We start from the raw sequence: 20,028 nt of genomic DNA, 5'->3' as shown, positions 1-20,028 counted from the left end.
GGCAGCCACTTTCACCTGGAGCCCATTACTCCCCGGCACCAACACTCCTTCAATTACCGGATCCCGTCGAAATCGTCTAAGCAAGGGTTCAATATAAAGCACGTATAGCAGGGGGGACAATGGACAGCCCTGTCTCACTCCCCGCTGAACAGACAGAAACTCCCCCAAACTACCATTAAGACAAACTCTAGCCCCCACACCACTATACAAAACCTGTAGCCAACCAATAAAAACATCCCCAAACCCCATACGCCTTAAAACCTCCCATAAAAACCCATGGTGGACTCTATCAAAAGCTTTATTTTGGTCTAAATTGACCAAACTAAGAGGGAGCCCCCTATCCTCAACCCATTCCACCACATCCCTAATCAGTTGCAGGTTCCAACTAATCTTTCTACCCTCCACCCCACACGTCTGATCCACACCCACCACTGCACCCATCACCCGGCGTAACCGGCGTCCTAATACCCTAGCCAAGATCTTATAATCGGAGCACAATAATTGAATGGGTCTCCAATTGTCTAGATTACATTTTTCCCCTTTCTTATAGATTAATGTGATGATCCCAGTCCTCATGGTTGCCCCAAGACCGCCACCAGCTAAAATCTCTTTAAAAACACCGAGTAACAGGGGACCCAACTGCTCCCAAAATGTGCAATAAAACTCAATGGGTAAACCATCTACCCCCGGGACTTTACCTTTTTTTGAGCCCCACACCGCTTCTTTAAGTTCAGCCTCTGTGACCTCCCCCCCAAGATCAGACCCGTCCGGAATGTTCTCGATATCCTCCAGGAATTCCTCCCAATCATCACGATTGACTGCACTCTCTGCAAAAAGCTCTTTATAATATCTTGTCCCACATGCCACCATTTCCCCCAAATCCCTTGTGATCACCCCACTTGCATCTCTTACCTCTGTAAAGAGTGCTCTTTCTTGCTTACTTCTTACAGAACTAAAAAACTGGGCTGAACATCTCTCCTGGTTTTCTAAAACTACCCCCTGCAACCGGAAGAGGAAGTCCTTAGCTTTCCTTAACCAGGCCTCCCTTAATCTGGCTTTCAACTCCGCAGCCTTTTCTGCCCGAAAGACCCCGCCCCGGTTAAAAGCTACGTATAAAGACTCCAAATCCTTCTGTAGTGCAACTAAAACACTCTTTTCCCTTAGCCTTCTCTTTTTACAATATTCCATAGAGAGCCTCGCAATGGTCTTTTTACACAGCTCCCACCACTCGGTTTTAGACGCAAAGTCAGAATATTTGCTTTTGATACTATCAATAAAATCTGAAATTAAAACACGATACCCGACTTCTTCTAAAATGGAAATATTAAGCTTCCAATAACTGGCTTGGTAAGTTGGACCTTCTACATCAAGCGTTACCGAGAGAGTCATATGATCCGAAAACCAAACTGGGAATACTTGTTCTTTCTTGATCTTACATTTCAGTGTAATAAAAACATAGTCCAGCCGTCGACGATGACCCCTACTGTTTTGCCAAGTAAAGTTTTTACTCGTCCGGCTACACTCCTGAAAACAATCGACCAGATTAAACCGTTGTAGAAGATTTCTCAGGCCACATGCTCCTCCCCCATGCGCATCTGCTATGTCTATATTAAAATCTCCACCCACCACAATCTCTCTGTTGGTAAAAAACCAAGGCTCAAGATCTTTTAAGAAAGCGGCCTGCAAGGCCCTTTCTGCAGGGGCATAAACCCCAATTATTCTTACCCTAACCCTCCACCAGCACCCGTCAACCACTAAGAGGCGGCCAGGTACCGCAGAGACCACTTCAGTCGCCTGAAACCCCGGATCTCCACATAATATCCCTAATCCCGACGAATGCACTCCTCCAATACTCCACCAAGAGGGGCCTTTCTTCCATTCTCGCGAGAATCTTACCACATCCTCCGGGTCTTTCAAATGCGCCTCCTGAATAAAACAAAAACTTGGCTTTAAATCAGCCAAATAAGTAAACACCGCCACTCTCTTTACACCATCTTTTAAACCCTGTACATTGCTTGAAATGATCTTGTGAATTCCCATTTTAACATTATTCAAAGTCAACTATCTATTCCATAAAGATCGCTAAACCTCGGACTCCCCTCAGTACTCTCTCCACTCTGATCTCCAAAAGAGATGGGAGTCATTGGTGAGACCGGAAGAAGGCTATAGCCTTGCTCTACCGCAGTAACACCACTAAGTGGCAACGTCCCCCCCTCGTCTGTGTCACTAGACCCTCCCGGCTCCGGTGGACCACTCGGTTGGGGTGGTTCACCATCCTGGCCCACAAAAGAGTCACCTAAAAAGGTCTCTTCAAAGTTTTGTACAGAGTTAGTCCCAAGACCTTCCTCAGTCTCAAAAACCACATCCTCAGCCGTACTCTTCACTGCTTCCTCACCGTCTTCCTCCCTTTCCACGAAATCTTCCTGCCTTTTTTCCGGAGCTTGAACCTCTTCTCCTCCAGCCTCCTCTTCAACCCTGACACCCTCCTCGCCCATACTCACGGAGCTATCCGCCTCACTGCCAGATACTTGCGATTCATCTTCCTCTCCTGAAGATGTCAGGGCCTCTCTCTGTCTCTTTTCCTCCATCAGTGGAGTATCTTCTTCCATCACCTCCCTCCCTCTTTTCTTATCCTTTTTCTTTCTGTTGATATTTATCCATTCTGGATCTTGTGCAGTCCCTTCCTCCAGCGCCTCCTCTCCTGCAACGATAGACAAACCCTCCTCCACAGGTTCCTGAAGTGTTCTTCCCTCTTTCTCCGCAGAGATTCCTGGCTCCTCTCCTCCCTGCATCACCGATGTCCCTTCCCCTGGATCTGCTACAATACGGCGCCGCCCTTCCTCCCGGTGAGTATCCTCTGCCCTCCCATCCTTACACCCTGCTCCTGGATGTTCCATTCTTCTCTCTGGCCCTTCGGAGACAACTGATGCAAAACTAGTCTGTTTCCTAGGGCACATTCTATATGTGTGCCCCTGCTCTCCGCACAGGTTACAAACCAGCGGGTTTACACAGTCCATCGCTATGTGCCCCACCCTGCCGCACCTCCTGCAAACCTTGCTCCTACAATCAATGGCAAAATGGTCTTTTTCCCCACATTTCCGACAGGTCTTGGGCTGACCCGTATAGCTCAAATACCCTTTGTTCGACCCGATAAAAAAATTGGCTGGAGGGATTATCACACCACCTTCTGCTGTATCACAGGATCGAAACCTCGTCATATATCTCCATTTACTAGTCCAAACATTCTCCTCATCAATAACCTTTCTTCCTTCCCCCTGGATATCCACAAACCGTCTCAAAAACGTTTTCACGTCAGCCTCAGGCACATTAGGGTTAAAAATATGTACCGTCAAGATCTTTAATTCACGAGCAAAGAGGGGCTCCACATAAAAATGATTAAGAGGCTCCCGCTCCTTCATCAGTTGGGCTTTACACCACACCCTTGTACATTCCACATCCGTTGTAAATGTAAGGTCGAAAATACATTTACCTTGAAAATCCTGCAAGGCCAAGATGTCCATCTTCTCAATTCCCAGCACCTTGTAACAAACTTCTTTCAAAAATCTTCCTCTCACCATCCATTCAGCCTGCTCCTCATGGTTCTTCAAAACAAAGCGCACCGTGCCCCTCATCTGCCCCTCACGGGACAGCGAGCGCCCGGCCGCCATTATCGAAGGCCACTCACCCTTCGCCGCCGTCATCTGGGAGCCCCACCTTCACCCCCTGGGCTCAACCCAGGGCGATTCCAGTGGTGGCTCTGTTCTTCCTTCCGCCTCCGCTCCCTCAGATGTCTGCACGTCCTCTCCACCGGTGATGCCTTCTTCGATGTTCAGATGCTTTCCCTCCGACTCTCCTTCCCCGCCCTTCACGACCTCTGACAAGCCCTCCAGCCGCGGACAGGCCACGCACCTTTGGATCTTGGCCAAAAGGCCGAGAAGCGATGCCCACAAAGGCGCGGACCGACGCGCGGGCGTTCCGCTGGCGCACAGTGGCGCAGGCCGACTCCTCTGGAGCCCGGGACCCGCGCAGCCGCCGGCCTCCCTGCAGCCAGAGGCCTGCCGCGGGACTCTGCTCCCCCTCTCTCTTGCCTGCCCGCCTGCCTTCCTGCCAGTCCCGGGCGGGGGCCCTGCTCTTTGATCTTCTGTCAACGGCCCGACAACGACCGCAGCCGCAGGGGGCGCCAGCCGCCCGGCCTCCTTAGCTTAGGCCCCTCCCACCGGCAGCAGCTGCGCCCAACCGGCTGCAAGCGAAAGCCGAGCGCCAGCACCTGCGGGCAGAGGCAAGGGGCAGCTCTCTCTCGGGAGGGAGGGACGGGGACGCGCGCGCGCGCGCACACACGCCTGCCTGCCTGCCTGCCGAAAAAAAAGAAAGAAAAGGTGGATATACTAAGTTTTTGGGAGGGAAAACGCCCAGCTGTCGAAAGGGGCCCGCCTGCAGGGACGGGGACGGACACACACACAAGCAAGCAAGCAAGCAAGCAAGCAAGCAAGCCACGCCTGCCTCCCTGGGAAAAGGCTGAAAAACCTAAGTTTTTTGGAGGGAAAACGCACGGGAGCCGAAAAGGGGGCCGGCCTGCTTGCCCAGAGAGTCGAGACGCGGGAAAGCGCACAGAGGGAGCACGGGAACCGAGAGGGCGAGAGAGAGACAGAACACAGAGACACACAGATGGACGAGGGACGAGGGACGAGACCCGAGAAGAAGGAGCTCCAGTCCACTCCGCTTGCTTGCTCGCTCGCTCGCTCGCTCGCTCGCTCGCTAGCTAGCTAGCTAGCTAGCTACCTACCTACGTCTGTCTTTTCACCGCTGAGAGAAGGTGGTGCACCGCTCCCGGAGGCGCTGCAATACCGGGCCGATGCGTGGAGAGGACGGAGCAAGCTCCTGATCCAGCTCCCTGTTCCAAAAATCCGTTTAATATGTGGTCCCCCGATGGGGGACGTATCAGATATTAAACTGATAAGAACAGATACTACACTTGATCTTAGCCAAAAGGCCGAGAAGCGATGCCCACAAAGGCGCGGACCGACGCGCGGGCGTTCCGCTGGCGCACAGTGGCGCAGGCCGACTCCTCTGGAGCCCGGGACCCGCGCAGCCGCCGGCCTCCCTGCAGCCAGAGGCCTGCCGCGGGACTCTGCTCCCCCTCTCTCTTGCCTGCCCGCCTGCCTTCCTGCCAGTCCCGGGCGGGGGCCCTGCTCTTTGATCTTCTGTCAACGGCCCGACAACGACCGCAGCCGCAGGGGGCGCCAGCCGCCCGGCCTCCTTAGCTTAGGCCCCTCCCACCGGCAGCAGCTGCGCCCAACCGGCTGCAAGCGAAAGCCGAGCGCCAGCACCTGCGGGCAGAGGCAAGGGGCAGCTCTCTCTCGGGAGGGAGGGACGGGGACGCGCGCGCGCGCGCACACACGCCTGCCTGCCTGCCTGCCGAAAAAAAAGAAAGAAAAGGTGGATATACTAAGTTTTTGGGAGGGAAAACGCCCAGCTGTCGAAAGGGGCCCGCCTGCAGGGACGGGGACGGACACACACACAAGCAAGCAAGCAAGCAAGCAAGCAAGCAAGCCACGCCTGCCTCCCTGGGAAAAGGCTGAAAAACCTAAGTTTTTTGGAGGGAAAACGCACGGGAGCCGAAAAGGGGGCCGGCCTGCTTGCCCAGAGAGTCGAGACGCGGGAAAGCGCACAGAGGGAGCACGGGAACCGAGAGGGCGAGAGAGAGACAGAACACAGAGACACACAGATGGACGAGGGACGAGGGACGAGACCCGAGAAGAAGGAGCTCCAGTCCACTCCGCTTGCTTGCTCGCTCGCTCGCTCGCTCGCTCGCTCGCTAGCTAGCTAGCTAGCTAGCTACCTACCTACGTCTGTCTTTTCACCGCTGAGAGAAGGTGGTGCACCGCTCCCGGAGGCGCTGCAATACCGGGCCGATGCGTGGAGAGGACGGAGCAAGCTCCTGATCCAGCTCCCTGTTCCAAAAATCCGTTTAATATGTGGTCCCCCGATGGGGGACGTATCAGATATTAAACTGATAAGAACAGATACTACACTTGATCTTAGCCAAAAGGCCGAGAAGCGATGCCCACAAAGGCGCGGACCGACGCGCGGGCGTTCCGCTGGCGCACAGTGGCGCAGGCCGACTCCTCTGGAGCCCGGGACCCGCGCAGCCGCCGGCCTCCCTGCAGCCAGAGGCCTGCCGCGGGACTCTGCTCCCCCTCTCTCTTGCCTGCCCGCCTGCCTTCCTGCCAGTCCCGGGCGGGGGCCCTGCTCTTTGATCTTCTGTCAACGGCCCGACAACGACCGCAGCCGCAGGGGGCGCCAGCCGCCCGGCCTCCTTAGCTTAGGCCCCTCCCACCGGCAGCAGCTGCGCCCAACCGGCTGCAAGCGAAAGCCGAGCGCCAGCACCTGCGGGCAGAGGCAAGGGGCAGCTCTCTCTCGGGAGGGAGGGACGGGGACGCGCGCGCGCGCGCACACACGCCTGCCTGCCTGCCTGCCGAAAAAAAAGAAAGAAAAGGTGGATATACTAAGTTTTTGGGAGGGAAAACGCCCAGCTGTCGAAAGGGGCCCGCCTGCAGGGACGGGGACGGACACACACACAAGCAAGCAAGCAAGCAAGCAAGCAAGCAAGCCACGCCTGCCTCCCTGGGAAAAGGCTGAAAAACCTAAGTTTTTTGGAGGGAAAACGCACGGGAGCCGAAAAGGGGGCCGGCCTGCTTGCCCAGAGAGTCGAGACGCGGGAAAGCGCACAGAGGGAGCACGGGAACCGAGAGGGCGAGAGAGAGACAGAACACAGAGACACACAGATGGACGAGGGACGAGGGACGAGACCCGAGAAGAAGGAGCTCCAGTCCACTCCGCTTGCTTGCTCGCTCGCTCGCTCGCTCGCTCGCTCGCTAGCTAGCTAGCTAGCTAGCTACCTACCTACGTCTGTCTTTTCACCGCTGAGAGAAGGTGGTGCACCGCTCCCGGAGGCGCTGCAATACCGGGCCGATGCGTGGAGAGGACGGAGCAAGCTCCTGATCCAGCTCCCTGTTCCAAAAATCCGTTTAATATGTGGTCCCCCGATGGGGGACGTATCAGATATTAAACTGATAAGAACAGATACTACACTTGATCTTAGCCAAAAGGCCGAGAAGCGATGCCCACAAAGGCGCGGACCGACGCGCGGGCGTTCCGCTGGCGCACAGTGGCGCAGGCCGACTCCTCTGGAGCCCGGGACCCGCGCAGCCGCCGGCCTCCCTGCAGCCAGAGGCCTGCCGCGGGACTCTGCTCCCCCTCTCTCTTGCCTGCCCGCCTGCCTTCCTGCCAGTCCCGGGCGGGGGCCCTGCTCTTTGATCTTCTGTCAACGGCCCGACAACGACCGCAGCCGCAGGGGGCGCCAGCCGCCCGGCCTCCTTAGCTTAGGCCCCTCCCACCGGCAGCAGCTGCGCCCAACCGGCTGCAAGCGAAAGCCGAGCGCCAGCACCTGCGGGCAGAGGCAAGGGGCAGCTCTCTCTCGGGAGGGAGGGACGGGGACGCGCGCGCGCGCGCACACACGCCTGCCTGCCTGCCTGCCGAAAAAAAAGAAAGAAAAGGTGGATATACTAAGTTTTTGGGAGGGAAAACGCCCAGCTGTCGAAAGGGGCCCGCCTGCAGGGACGGGGACGGACACACACACAAGCAAGCAAGCAAGCAAGCAAGCAAGCAAGCCACGCCTGCCTCCCTGGGAAAAGGCTGAAAAACCTAAGTTTTTTGGAGGGAAAACGCACGGGAGCCGAAAAGGGGGCCGGCCTGCTTGCCCAGAGAGTCGAGACGCGGGAAAGCGCACAGAGGGAGCACGGGAACCGAGAGGGCGAGAGAGAGACAGAACACAGAGACACACAGATGGACGAGGGACGAGGGACGAGACCCGAGAAGAAGGAGCTCCAGTCCACTCCGCTTGCTTGCTCGCTCGCTCGCTCGCTCGCTCGCTCGCTAGCTAGCTAGCTAGCTAGCTACCTACCTACGTCTGTCTTTTCACCGCTGAGAGAAGGTGGTGCACCGCTCCCGGAGGCGCTGCAATACCGGGCCGATGCGTGGAGAGGACGGAGCAAGCTCCTGATCCAGCTCCCTGTTCCAAAAATCCGTTTAATATGTGGTCCCCCGATGGGGGACGTATCAGATATTAAACTGATAAGAACAGATACTACACTTGATCTTAGCCAAAAGGCCGAGAAGCGATGCCCACAAAGGCGCGGACCGACGCGCGGGCGTTCCGCTGGCGCACAGTGGCGCAGGCCGACTCCTCTGGAGCCCGGGACCCGCGCAGCCGCCGGCCTCCCTGCAGCCAGAGGCCTGCCGCGGGACTCTGCTCCCCCTCTCTCTTGCCTGCCCGCCTGCCTTCCTGCCAGTCCCGGGCGGGGGCCCTGCTCTTTGATCTTCTGTCAACGGCCCGACAACGACCGCAGCCGCAGGGGGCGCCAGCCGCCCGGCCTCCTTAGCTTAGGCCCCTCCCACCGGCAGCAGCTGCGCCCAACCGGCTGCAAGCGAAAGCCGAGCGCCAGCACCTGCGGGCAGAGGCAAGGGGCAGCTCTCTCTCGGGAGGGAGGGACGGGGACGCGCGCGCGCGCGCACACACGCCTGCCTGCCTGCCTGCCGAAAAAAAAGAAAGAAAAGGTGGATATACTAAGTTTTTGGGAGGGAAAACGCCCAGCTGTCGAAAGGGGCCCGCCTGCAGGGACGGGGACGGACACACACACAAGCAAGCAAGCAAGCAAGCAAGCAAGCAAGCCACGCCTGCCTCCCTGGGAAAAGGCTGAAAAACCTAAGTTTTTTGGAGGGAAAACGCACGGGAGCCGAAAAGGGGGCCGGCCTGCTTGCCCAGAGAGTCGAGACGCGGGAAAGCGCACAGAGGGAGCACGGGAACCGAGAGGGCGAGAGAGAGACAGAACACAGAGACACACAGATGGACGAGGGACGAGGGACGAGACCCGAGAAGAAGGAGCTCCAGTCCACTCCGCTTGCTTGCTCGCTCGCTCGCTCGCTCGCTCGCTCGCTAGCTAGCTAGCTAGCTAGCTACCTACCTACGTCTGTCTTTTCACCGCTGAGAGAAGGTGGTGCACCGCTCCCGGAGGCGCTGCAATACCGGGCCGATGCGTGGAGAGGACGGAGCAAGCTCCTGATCCAGCTCCCTGTTCCAAAAATCCGTTTAATATGTGGTCCCCCGATGGGGGACGTATCAGATATTAAACTGATAAGAACAGATACTACACTTGATCTTAGCCAAAAGGCCGAGAAGCGATGCCCACAAAGGCGCGGACCGACGCGCGGGCGTTCCGCTGGCGCACAGTGGCGCAGGCCGACTCCTCTGGAGCCCGGGACCCGCGCAGCCGCCGGCCTCCCTGCAGCCAGAGGCCTGCCGCGGGACTCTGCTCCCCCTCTCTCTTGCCTGCCCGCCTGCCTTCCTGCCAGTCCCGGGCGGGGGCCCTGCTCTTTGATCTTCTGTCAACGGCCCGACAACGACCGCAGCCGCAGGGGGCGCCAGCCGCCCGGCCTCCTTAGCTTAGGCCCCTCCCACCGGCAGCAGCTGCGCCCAACCGGCTGCAAGCGAAAGCCGAGCGCCAGCACCTGCGGGCAGAGGCAAGGGGCAGCTCTCTCTCGGGAGGGAGGGACGGGGACGCGCGCGCGCGCGCACACACGCCTGCCTGCCTGCCTGCCGAAAAAAAAGAAAGAAAAGGTGGATATACTAAGTTTTTGGGAGGGAAAACGCCCAGCTGTCGAAAGGGGCCCGCCTGCAGGGACGGGGACGGACACACACACAAGCAAGCAAGCAAGCAAGCAAGCAAGCAAGCCACGCCTGCCTCCCTGGGAAAAGGCTGAAAAACCTAAGTTTTTTGGAGGGAAAACGCACGGGAGCCGAAAAGGGGGCCGGCCTGCTTGCCCAGAGAGTCGAGACGCGGGAAAGCGCACAGAGGGAGCACGGGAACCGAGAGGGCGAGAGAGAGACAGAACACAGAGACACACAGATGGACGAGGGACGAGGGACGAGACCCGAGAAGAAGGAGCTCCAGTCCACTCCGCTTGCTTGCTCGCTCGCTCGCTCGCTCGCTCGCTCGCTAGCTAGCTAGCTAGCTAGCTACCTACCTACGTCTGTCTTTTCACCGCTGAGAGAAGGTGGTGCACCGCTCCCGGAGGCGCTGCAATACCGGGCCGATGCGTGGAGAGGACGGAGCAAGCTCCTGATCCAGCTCCCTGTTCCAAAAATCCGTTTAATATGTGGTCCCCCGATGGGGGACGTATCAGATATTAAACTGATAAGAACAGATACTACACTTGATCTTAGCCAAAAGGCCGAGAAGCGATGCCCACAAAGGCGCGGACCGACGCGCGGGCGTTCCGCTGGCGCACAGTGGCGCAGGCCGACTCCTCTGGAGCCCGGGACCCGCGCAGCCGCCGGCCTCCCTGCAGCCAGAGGCCTGCCGCGGGACTCTGCTCCCCCTCTCTCTTGCCTGCCCGCCTGCCTTCCTGCCAGTCCCGGGCGGGGGCCCTGCTCTTTGATCTTCTGTCAACGGCCCGACAACGACCGCAGCCGCAGGGGGCGCCAGCCGCCCGGCCTCCTTAGCTTAGGCCCCTCCCACCGGCAGCAGCTGCGCCCAACCGGCTGCAAGCGAAAGCCGAGCGCCAGCACCTGCGGGCAGAGGCAAGGGGCAGCTCTCTCTCGGGAGGGAGGGACGGGGACGCGCGCGCGCGCGCACACACGCCTGCCTGCCTGCCTGCCGAAAAAAAAGAAAGAAAAGGTGGATATACTAAGTTTTTGGGAGGGAAAACGCCCAGCTGTCGAAAGGGGCCCGCCTGCAGGGACGGGGACGGACACACACACAAGCAAGCAAGCAAGCAAGCAAGCAAGCAAGCCACGCCTGCCTCCCTGGGAAAAGGCTGAAAAACCTAAGTTTTTTGGAGGGAAAACGCACGGGAGCCGAAAAGGGGGCCGGCCTGCTTGCCCAGAGAGTCGAGACGCGGGAAAGCGCACAGAGGGAGCACGGGAACCGAGAGGGCGAGAGAGAGACAGAACACAGAGACACACAGATGGACGAGGGACGAGGGACGAGACCCGAGAAGAAGGAGCTCCAGTCCACTCCGCTTGCTTGCTCGCTCGCTCGCTCGCTCGCTCGCTCGCTAGCTAGCTAGCTAGCTAGCTACCTACCTACGTCTGTCTTTTCACCGCTGAGAGAAGGTGGTGCACCGCTCCCGGAGGCGCTGCAATACCGGGCCGATGCGTGGAGAGGACGGAGCAAGCTCCTGATCCAGCTCCCTGTTCCAAAAATCCGTTTAATATGTGGTCCCCCGATGGGGGACGTATCAGATATTAAACTGATAAGAACAGATACTACACTTGATCTTAGCCAAAAGGCCGAGAAGCGATGCCCACAAAGGCGCGGACCGACGCGCGGGCGTTCCGCTGGCGCACAGTGGCGCAGGCCGACTCCTCTGGAGCCCGGGACCCGCGCAGCCGCCGGCCTCCCTGCAGCCAGAGGCCTGCCGCGGGACTCTGCTCCCCCTCTCTCTTGCCTGCCCGCCTGCCTTCCTGCCAGTCCCGGGCGGGGGCCCTGCTCTTTGATCTTCTGTCAACGGCCCGACAACGACCGCAGCCGCAGGGGGCGCCAGCCGCCCGGCCTCCTTAGCTTAGGCCCCTCCCACCGGCAGCAGCTGCGCCCAACCGGCTGCAAGCGAAAGCCGAGCGCCAGCACCTGCGGGCAGAGGCAAGGGGCAGCTCTCTCTCGGGAGGGAGGGACGGGGACGCGCGCGCGCGCGCACACACGCCTGCCTGCCTGCCTGCCGAAAAAAAAGAAAGAAAAGGTGGATATACTAAGTTTTTGGGAGGGAAAACGCCCAGCTGTCGAAAGGGGCCCGCCTGCAGGGACGGGGACGGACACACACACAAGCAAGCAAGCAAGCAAGCAAGCAAGCAAGCCACGCCTGCCTCCCTGGGAAAAGGCTGAAAAACCTAAGTTTTTTGGAGGGAAAACGCACGGGAGCCGAAAAGGGGGCCGGCCTGCTTGCCCAGAGAGTCGAGACGCGGGAAAGCGCACAGAGGGAGCACGGGAACCGAGAGGGCGAGAGAGAGACAGAACACAGAGACACACAGATGGACGAGGGACGAGGGACGAGACCCGAGAAGAAGGAGCTCCAGTCCACTCCGCTTGCTTGCTCGCTCGCTCGCTCGCTCGCTCGCTCGCTAGCTAGCTAGCTAGCTAGCTACCTACCTACGTCTGTCTTTTCACCGCTGAGAGAAGGTGGTGCACCGCTCCCGGAGGCGCTGCAATACCGGGCCGATGCGTGGAGAGGACGGAGCAAGCTCCTGATCCAGCTCCCTGTTCCAAAAATCCGTTTAATATGTGGTCCCCCGATGGGGGACGTATCAGATATTAAACTGATAAGAACAGATACTACACTTGATCTTAGCCAAAAGGCCGAGAAGCGATGCCCACAAAGGCGCGGACCGACGCGCGGGCGTTCCGCTGGCGCACAGTGGCGCAGGCCGACTCCTCTGGAGCCCGGGACCCGCGCAGCCGCCGGCCTCCCTGCAGCCAGAGGCCTGCCGCGGGACTCTGCTCCCCCTCTCTCTTGCCTGCCCGCCTGCCTTCCTGCCAGTCCCGGGCGGGGGCCCTGCTCTTTGATCTTCTGTCAACGGCCCGACAACGACCGCAGCCGCAGGGGGCGCCAGCCGCCCGGCCTCCTTAGCTTAGGCCCCTCCCACCGGCAGCAGCTGCGCCCAACCGGCTGCAAGCGAAAGCCGAGCGCCAGCACCTGCGGGCAGAGGCAAGGGGCAGCTCTCTCTCGGGAGGGAGGGACGGGGACGCGCGCGCGCGCGCACACACGCCTGCCTGCCTGCCTGCCGAAAAAAAAGAAAGAAAAGGTGGATATACTAAGTTTTTGGGAGGGAAAACGCCCAGCTGTCGAAAGGGGCCCGCCTGCAGGGACGGGGACGGACACACACACAAGCAAGCAAGCAAGCAAGCAAGCAAGCAAGCCACGCCTGCCTCCCTGGGAAAAGGCTGAAAAACCTAAGTTTTTTGGAGGGAAAACGCACGGGAGCCGAAAAGGGGGCCGGCCTGCTTGCCCAGAGAGTCGAGACGCGGGAAAGCGCACAGAGGGAGCACGGGAACCGAGAGGGCGAGAGAGAGACAGAACACAGAGACACACAGATGGACGAGGGACGAGGGACGAGACCCGAGAAGAAGGAGCTCCAGTCCACTCCGCTTGCTTGCTCGCTCGCTCGCTCGCTCGCTCGCTCGCTAGCTAGCTAGCTAGCTAGCTACCTACCTACGTCTGTCTTTTCACCGCTGAGAGAAGGTGGTGCACCGCTCCCGGAGGCGCTGCAATACCGGGCCGATGCGTGGAGAGGACGGAGCAAGCTCCTGATCCAGCTCCCTGTTCCAAAAATCCGTTTAATATGTGGTCCCCCGATGGGGGACGTATCAGATATTAAACTGATAAGAACAGATACTACACTTGATCTTAGCCAAAAGGCCGAGAAGCGATGCCCACAAAGGCGCGGACCGACGCGCGGGCGTTCCGCTGGCGCACAGTGGCGCAGGCCGACTCCTCTGGAGCCCGGGACCCGCGCAGCCGCCGGCCTCCCTGCAGCCAGAGGCCTGCCGCGGGACTCTGCTCCCCCTCTCTCTTGCCTGCCCGCCTGCCTTCCTGCCAGTCCCGGGCGGGGGCCCTGCTCTTTGATCTTCTGTCAACGGCCCGACAACGACCGCAGCCGCAGGGGGCGCCAGCCGCCCGGCCTCCTTAGCTTAGGCCCCTCCCACCGGCAGCAGCTGCGCCCAACCGGCTGCAAGCGAAAGCCGAGCGCCAGCACCTGCGGGCAGAGGCAAGGGGCAGCTCTCTCTCGGGAGGGAGGGACGGGGACGCGCGCGCGCGCGCACACACGCCTGCCTGCCTGCCTGCCGAAAAAAAAGAAAGAAAAGGTGGATATACTAAGTTTTTGGGAGGGAAAACGCCCAGCTGTCGAAAGGGGCCCGCCTGCAGGGACGGGGACGGACACACACACAAGCAAGCAAGCAAGCAAGCAAGCAAGCAAGCCACGCCTGCCTCCCTGGGAAAAGGCTGAAAAACCTAAGTTTTTTGGAGGGAAAACGCACGGGAGCCGAAAAGGGGGCCGGCCTGCTTGCCCAGAGAGTCGAGACGCGGGAAAGCGCACAGAGGGAGCACGGGAACCGAGAGGGCGAGAGAGAGACAGAACACAGAGACACACAGATGGACGAGGGACGAGGGACGAGACCCGAGAAGAAGGAGCTCCAGTCCACTCCGCTTGCTTGCTCGCTCGCTCGCTCGCTCGCTCGCTCGCTAGCTAGCTAGCTAGCTAGCTACCTACCTACGTCTGTCTTTTCACCGCTGAGAGAAGGTGGTGCACCGCTCCCGGAGGCGCTGCAATACCGGGCCGATGCGTGGAGAGGACGGAGCAAGCTCCTGATCCAGCTCCCTGTTCCAAAAATCCGTTTAATATGTGGTCCCCCGATGGGGGACGTATCAGATATTAAACTGATAAGAACAGATTTTTTTTATGTTTTATTAGAAATCAGTTAAAACAGTGCTTTAAACGTTTACTTTACCCTCCACCTTTACACCCATGTGATTAAGTCCTTCCATCGTTCACGTGCCGCGGCGAATCCCCATCGGAGGACGTCCCACCGGATCTTCCGTGAGACGTCCCTCTTGACACGCTTCAGAATGTCCAGCACTGACCTCTCCACCCCATGTTTGACCAGCTCTGATCTTGCGTCCCAGACATGGAGCTTGGTTAGGCTAATCAGGAGCCACAGCAGAAAAGCCGCGTTCCATCTTCGGGAACCAGCCACGCCCTTCATCACTGTGTTCAGCGTCAGGAGGGACCCCAGGCCTACCTGTGCGTACAGGTGCTGGCTGGACCTCCACACCCTCTGCACGAACCCGCACTCCCAAAAGACATGGTTGACGGTTTCTTCCCCTGTGCAGCCGTGCCTCGGGCACTGGCTCTTCTTTGCCAGCCCATGCGAGTACATGACGGCCCTGACCGCCATTCGACCCCACACACCAAGCCAGTTCAGATCTTTTAGTCTGTTGTCCAGACCCTTTGGTTGGGCCTGCTGCCAGATGTCACTGGGCACACCCAGGAGCGCTGGCCTGTCCAATGCTGTGACCACCAAATACATCCTCCTATGGCTCAGCGCTATTTCCTTGTCCCGTACCTCTGGGTGTGCCCGCAGCCACTGCACTGCATGACGGTAGTGCAGTGGGAGCCGCTCAGCCTTCGGGGTCGTGTTCTTCCAGGCGACCAGGTGTCTCATACTCGCTGCCAGCCAGAGGCTCACGAACCGGCCGCACAGGTGGGGCGGGTTACCGTGCAGGATGACGCACAGGTTGGCGACGAACACGCAGTCCAACTTCACTGGGAAGTTCGGGATCCCTCTGCCTCCTTCCACGGTAGGTCTACACATGTCTGTCCGGCGGATCCGTTCGTATGAGTGGCCCCACACGAAGGTAAAAACTGTCCTCACCAATTCCTTCCTCCTCCTTGCGGGTAGGGGGTACACTACTGCCAGGTGGAGAAGCAAGGGCAGGATCTCCACCTTCAGCACCAGCGCCTTCCCTATCCACGTCAGGGATCGTTGCTGCCAAAGGCCCAGCTTCTGCTTGATCTTCCGGAACCTGGCCTCCCAGTTCAGTCCTGAGGGGTCCAAGGTGTGAAATAGGACCCCCAGGATTTTCACCGGGTCCGTTATTTGTTTCAGTCCTCCGGCGACCTCCGGTACGTACGGCCAGGTTCCAAAAAGCTTCACCAGGCTCTTGGCGCGATTCAGTTGGGCGCCGGTGCCTCTGGAGTAGGCCTCCACGATTTCCAACACTCTCCCCAGACTCCTGTCAGAGCTGAGGAAGAGCGTCACGTCGTCCGCGTAGGCCGCGATTTTAGCTTCCTGCCCACCTCCACCTGGCACTTTAATTCCCTCCACTCCAGTGTCCTTCCGTAAAGGGTCCAGTAGCAGCTCGAGGTAGATAACGTACAGCAGGGGCGAGAGTGGACATCCCTGTCGCACACCACACCTTACCGGAATCCTCCTCCCTACTGCTCCGTTGACTCTTACCCGGGACGCAGCGCCGTTGTAGAGCGCTTCAATCCACCTGACAAAGACGTCAGGCAGACCCTTCTTCCTCAAGAGTGCCCACAGGATCCCATGATGGACCCGGTCGAACGCCTTTGCCTGGTCTAGGCTCACCAGCATGAGCGGCAGGCCTCTGTCCTCCACCCAGGCGATGATGTCCCGGATCAGCTGCAGGGTCCAGCTGATCTTCCGGCCTGCCACGCCACATGTCTGGTCCGCCCCGACCAGCGCCGGCATCACCGTTTTCAGACGGCCGCCCAGCACCCTGGCCAAGATCTTATAATCAGTGCACAGGATCTGGATCGGCCTCCAATTTCCCAGGTCCGCCTTGTCTCCTCCCTTGTAGATCAGAGTCACGACGCCGGTCTTCATAGAGAGGCCCATTTCATTGCTGTCCAGGGCCTCATTGAAAACCTGCACCAGAAAAGGCTCTAGTTGATCCCAGAAGGTCCGGTAGAATTCCGCTGGTAGGCCGTCTACTCCAGGGACGGTTCCCTTCTTCAATCCAAACAATGCTGTTTTTATTTCCGCCCCCGTCACAGGCCCAACCAGCGAGGCGGGATCGTCTACCGCCTTTTCCACACCCTCCAGGAGCCTCTCCTTGATGCTGGCGTCGATCTCCTTCTCCTGGAACAAGGCTGTATAGAACCCTGTGGCACACTCCAGCATCCCGGGCAAGTCTGTGGCTGCAGTCCCATCCTCGCGCCATATACTTTCGAAGCAGCAGCGCTCCTGCTGCTTTCTCACGGCGCTGAAGAATTGGGGTGAGCACTGTTCTTCTCCCTCCTTCCAAACTCCCCGCAGCCTGAAAAGAAAGTTCTTTGCTCTCTGCAGCCACTTTTCCCTAAGCAGGCTCCTGACGTTGGCGATCTTCTCGCCGTCGAAGGCGCCCCCCTGGTTCAGCTGCTCATACAGTGCTTCCAGCTCCTCTTGGAGCTGGGCGCACTGGCGTTCCTCCAGACTCCGCCGGATCCAGCAGTATCGCCTGGTGACCGTTGCGAGAGTCTGTTTGCACGATTCCCACCAGTGCACCGCAGAGCTATAAAGCTCCCTCTTCTTTTCCAGGTCTTTCAGCACTGTCTCGATCTTCCTTCGGTATCTCTCCTCGTGAAGAACTTGTTTGTTCAGCTTCCAGTACCCAGCCTGGAAGCGCGGGTCCTCAACACCGAAGGAGACCGTGAGCAGCCGATGGTCCGAGAACCAGGTAGGGGTCACTTGCCTGCTTAGCGTTGTCCACTTCACAGTAAAGAGGATGTAGTCGAGGCGTCGAAAACTCCCTCTTCCATTGTCCCAGGTGTGGTGTGCAACGTTCTTAAACCCATCTCGAAGGCCAAAATCCGCGATCAAGGACCTCAACAGATGAACTCCCTGGCCGTGCGGGTCTCCCAGGTCGATGTTGAAGTCGCCGCCTACAATCAGCTCTCTATTGGTGTACAGCACGGGCTCCAGGTCTTTCAAAAAGGAGCCCTGCTGCCTTCTGTCTGCCGGGGCGTACACGTTAACCAGCCTTATCTTCACTCCCCTCCAGGTTCCGTCCACCACCAGCAGACGTCCGGGAATTACTGAGCTGACTGTTTGGGCGGCGAACCCTGGCAAGCCGCACAGGATACCCACACCAGAGGAGTTCACCCCTCCGACGCTCCACCACGAAGGACCCTTCCTCCACTCCCTCTGAAGGGTCCTCACGTCGTCGAGGTCCTTGAGATGGACTTCCTGCAGAAAGATCACATCCAGATACCTTCGAGACAGGTAGGAAAACACTGCCACTCTTTTTTCCTGCTTCCTCAGACCCCTCACGTTAGCTGTTGCAACTGTGAGGGTCATGGCGGGTCTTGAGGGGGGCTGTCACTCTCCATTCCCTCCGATCGGCTGGAATCAGGTGAGCTCGCCGTCCCTGCTGTACTCTCCGAGCTGCCATCCTCTGTGTCCATAAAGTGGACCACGCGGCTGTCCGGGGACTCTCGTTCCGGAGTTGGCGTTTCAGGCTGGCAGTAGACTACGGGGCTGCCATCGTCCGTTACGTTGGCCGCCACTGAGTAGACGGCCAGCATTGCCGCCCCTGACCCCTGCCCTGGGGGGAGAGATTCCGAGGTGCTTTCGGCCTCGGAGTCACTCGAGGCCGTCAAAACTCCCTCCTCCTCTTCCATCCCCTCAGAGTCTGCGAAGTCTCCCGGGTCTTCCTCCTGGCCTTCCTCCTCGGCCGTCCTCTTCTTCTTTTCCTGCGTCTCCTGTTGACGCCTTTCCGCCCTCTGCCTCTTTGACCTCCTCTTCTTCCCTGCGCCCTGCAGGATTACCATCCCCTCCTCCTCTGTTGGCGTCGGTGTCGGTGTCGCAGTTCTTCCCCCGTCCTTCAGGGGGCGCCCCTTCTTCACCACCTCCGCCCAGGTTCCGGCCCCTCCGTCTGCTCCTCCTGATGTTCCCGGATTTTCACCGTCCCCTCCCTGCGCCGTCTCCAGTTGCTCCACGTCGGAGCCCCACGACGTTCCTGGTCGCTCTCCGTCCTCTTCTCCCTGGTGCACCTCTCTCCCCTGTCTTCCTCCCTTCTTCTCCCCCTTACCAGGGGGTCTGCTACCCTTCGGCCGGCCTTCCCCCTCACTGGCCTCGTCTGCCTGCCTGACCCATTCTCTGACCGCCTCCTCCATGATCTCCTCCTCGGTGGCCGCCTTCTCCGTGGCCGCCTTCTTCGTGGCCGCCTCCTCCGTGGCCGTGCCCCTCTTGTTACACTGCCGGAACAGGTGGCCTCTATCCCCGCACAAGGAGCACTCTTTCACCTTGCACTCTCGGGTTTGGTGTCCCTGACAGCCGCACTTGCCACATTTCTCCGCCGTACATGCCCCCTCCCGGTGTCCGAAGGTCCGGCACCTCCTGCAAAAGTCAGGCTGATCCCAGTAAAACATGTACCCCCTACCTCCTCCGATGGCGAATGTGCCTGGTGGGTGGCTGTATCCGTCCTTTGCCGTTTTGTCCTGCCGCAACTCCACCAGATACCGACGTTTTCCCGTCCACACAGTACGTGTGTCCTTGAGCCCCAAGGGGCCCGCCTTCACATCCACGTACCTGCTTAGGAAGGTAGTCACGTCGGCGTCTTTCACAAACGGATCAAACATGTGCAAAACCACCCACCTCTTGCTGTCGCTCTGCAGTCCCCCACACTCATACTCCGGAAATCCGCCGTTCTTGATGATCTCAGTGCATTTCCCTACCATTTTCTTGTGGATGTCGGCGCTGATGAAGGTGGCGTCCATGAATTTCTGTGGCTGGTTCCCCTGCACACACAAGATCTCTGCTGCCTTCAGTCCCAAAGCTCCAAACAGGATGTCATCCTCAAACTTTTCCCTTCCAGGTGGTGCTGTCTCCGGTTTCCAGCGGAAGCGGAGAGTCCACTTAATGCTGGGGTCCTTCCCAGCCCTCCTCGCCTCTCCAGGCCCTGCAGCCATGGTTGGAGCAGCCTTTCGGCCGCAAAAACAGCCACGAAATGCACAGCCGGGTGGAAAAAACAAAGTTCCGACGTCCAAAAAGCAAAATCGTTGTCCAAGGCAATCCGGGTCCAAATCCAGGCAATCCAAACGTGTCGACGCAAGCTGTCCTCTCGATCCTCTCTCCCTCGACCTCTGACCTTAGCCAAAAGGCCGAGAAGCGATGCCCACAAAGGCGCGGACCGACGCGCGGGCGTTCCGCTGGCGCACAGTGGCGCAGGCCGACTCCTCTGGAGCCCGGGACCCGCGCAGCCGCCGGCCTCCCTGCAGCCAGAGGCCTGCCGCGGGACTCTGCTCCCCCTCTCTCTTGCCTGCCCGCCTGCCTTCCTGCCAGTCCCGGGCGGGGGCCCTGCTCTTTGATCTTCTGTCAACGGCCCGACAACGACCGCAGCCGCAGGGGGCGCCAGCCGCCCGGCCTCCTTAGCTTAGGCCCCTCCCACCGGCAGCAGCTGCGCCCAACCGGC

At 59.2% G+C, this 20,028-nt stretch overlaps 10 non-coding genes across 10 annotated transcripts; all 10 read right to left on the bottom strand.

Annotated features, from left to right (window-relative positions):
* Positions 1-4,811: 4,811 nt before the first annotated feature.
* Positions 4,812-5,002, bottom strand: LOC148647215 (U2 spliceosomal RNA). The gene has a single exon (XR_015927264.1). It is a non-coding gene; the product is annotated as a U2 spliceosomal RNA (small nuclear RNA).
* Positions 5,003-5,871: 869 nt separating this feature from the next.
* LOC148647214 (U2 spliceosomal RNA) lies at positions 5,872-6,062 on the bottom strand. Its single transcript, XR_015927263.1, has one exon. It is a non-coding gene; the product is annotated as a U2 spliceosomal RNA (small nuclear RNA).
* Positions 6,063-6,931: 869 nt separating this feature from the next.
* On the bottom strand, positions 6,932-7,122 carry LOC148647213 (U2 spliceosomal RNA). The gene has a single exon (XR_015927262.1). It is a non-coding gene; the product is annotated as a U2 spliceosomal RNA (small nuclear RNA).
* Positions 7,123-7,991: 869 nt separating this feature from the next.
* Positions 7,992-8,182, bottom strand: LOC148647212 (U2 spliceosomal RNA). Its single transcript, XR_015927261.1, has one exon. It is a non-coding gene; the product is annotated as a U2 spliceosomal RNA (small nuclear RNA).
* An 869-nt stretch (positions 8,183-9,051) lies between these two features.
* On the bottom strand, positions 9,052-9,242 carry LOC148647211 (U2 spliceosomal RNA). Its single transcript, XR_015927260.1, has one exon. It is a non-coding gene; the product is annotated as a U2 spliceosomal RNA (small nuclear RNA).
* An 869-nt stretch (positions 9,243-10,111) lies between these two features.
* On the bottom strand, positions 10,112-10,302 carry LOC148647210 (U2 spliceosomal RNA). Its single transcript, XR_015927259.1, has one exon. It is a non-coding gene; the product is annotated as a U2 spliceosomal RNA (small nuclear RNA).
* An 869-nt stretch (positions 10,303-11,171) lies between these two features.
* On the bottom strand, positions 11,172-11,362 carry LOC148647209 (U2 spliceosomal RNA). Its single transcript, XR_015927258.1, has one exon. It is a non-coding gene; the product is annotated as a U2 spliceosomal RNA (small nuclear RNA).
* An 869-nt stretch (positions 11,363-12,231) lies between these two features.
* On the bottom strand, positions 12,232-12,422 carry LOC148647208 (U2 spliceosomal RNA). Its single transcript, XR_015927257.1, has one exon. It is a non-coding gene; the product is annotated as a U2 spliceosomal RNA (small nuclear RNA).
* An 869-nt stretch (positions 12,423-13,291) lies between these two features.
* Positions 13,292-13,482, bottom strand: LOC148647207 (U2 spliceosomal RNA). The gene has a single exon (XR_015927256.1). It is a non-coding gene; the product is annotated as a U2 spliceosomal RNA (small nuclear RNA).
* Positions 13,483-14,351: 869 nt separating this feature from the next.
* On the bottom strand, positions 14,352-14,535 carry LOC148647206 (U2 spliceosomal RNA). The gene has a single exon (XR_015926966.1). It is a non-coding gene; the product is annotated as a U2 spliceosomal RNA (small nuclear RNA).
* Between the last annotated feature and the right edge of the window lie 5,493 nt (positions 14,536-20,028).

This window comes from Lepisosteus platostomus, chromosome 15 (assembly GCF_059453375.1).
Source record: "Lepisosteus platostomus isolate fLepPlt1 chromosome 15, fLepPlt1.hap1, whole genome shotgun sequence".
NCBI classification, from domain to species: Eukaryota; Metazoa; Chordata; class Actinopteri; order Semionotiformes; family Lepisosteidae; genus Lepisosteus; species Lepisosteus platostomus.
This window is presented reverse-complemented; position numbering and strand designations above follow the sequence as displayed.